Genomic DNA, 1051 nt, shown 5'->3' on the forward strand with positions numbered 1-1051 from the left:
GAATAAATTCCTTTATACTTTACATTCCACTAAGGACAAACACTTTTAATTTCAGGTGCCCACACGACAGTTTTACGGAGACATGCAACGACAGTGCAAGGAGGTGCTGATGCGTACAAGATGGACAAAAATGCACGAGGCTTTGTTCGCATCTTCAACTTCAGTTCTTTCAAGGAAAAGATCCGACCTGAACCTTCAGCAACTCGACACGATGTGCATTATGTCAGATGTATTTGGCAAAATGGGATACGTGTGTGAAACACACTCGTCACCCACGGCTCAGCAAACGAAGGAAGTCCCGAAAAATATTCGGGATGCTGATGAGCTGACAGACGTGGAGGGCTATATTTGTCATTTTGGTTATAGTATAAATGACAGGAAGATTTTTACGTCCGATATGAAATCTGTAGACATCGACATATCTTAAATCTCTTCAAAGATTCAGATTGTCCTCAGCTCACTAACAAACCTAAATCTTTATCTTCAAAATTGTACAACCTGAGTGAAGTTTTTAACGACTTCAAGCAGTGAAACCTAAAGTGAAGCGGTTGACAGATCCCCTCAGCGACATGGTTTGTATCTATTCCAACAGCATTTGGGCTCAACTGCAATCCCGAATGGGAAAGGAACAGCCTTTAACTGGTGTTTGTGTCGCACTTGGGAGAGCATGCGCTGACCAGGAACTTTGTGATTTTACAGAGAATTCTGAAAAAAGTACAATGAGAGCTCTCCTAGTTTTTTACCCGAATTTAGGTACTTGCTTCACCAAGAAAATTTTTCTTTAATCCTATGCAAGTTAATGAGATCCTCTATGAAGCAAATTTTATATGATTATACACCATTAATTCAATAGATTTGCAATGCTGAATTGAGATACTTGAATTTAAATATTATTTTAAAGAAAATTTCTAGACAAACATGGTCAAATGTAGAAAAGTAACACTGATATAATTTCGATAAAGAAACTAGGAACAAATTATTTGAGCTACATCTCTGTGAATTTTATATTCACATACCTTTTCCACTATTTTCGATATATAAGTATATTAAG

The 1051-nt window shown here is 37.1% G+C and overlaps 1 pseudogene; it reads left to right on the top strand.

The window, feature by feature from the left end:
- LOC119588896 overlaps positions 1-831 on the top strand; it is a 2159-nt pseudogene extending 1328 nt beyond the window's left edge.
- Positions 832-1051: the final 220 nt, after the last annotated feature.

The sequence above is a fragment of the Penaeus monodon genome, chromosome 24 (genome assembly GCF_015228065.2).
Source record: "Penaeus monodon isolate SGIC_2016 chromosome 24, NSTDA_Pmon_1, whole genome shotgun sequence".
NCBI classification, from domain to species: Eukaryota; Metazoa; Arthropoda; class Malacostraca; order Decapoda; family Penaeidae; genus Penaeus; species Penaeus monodon.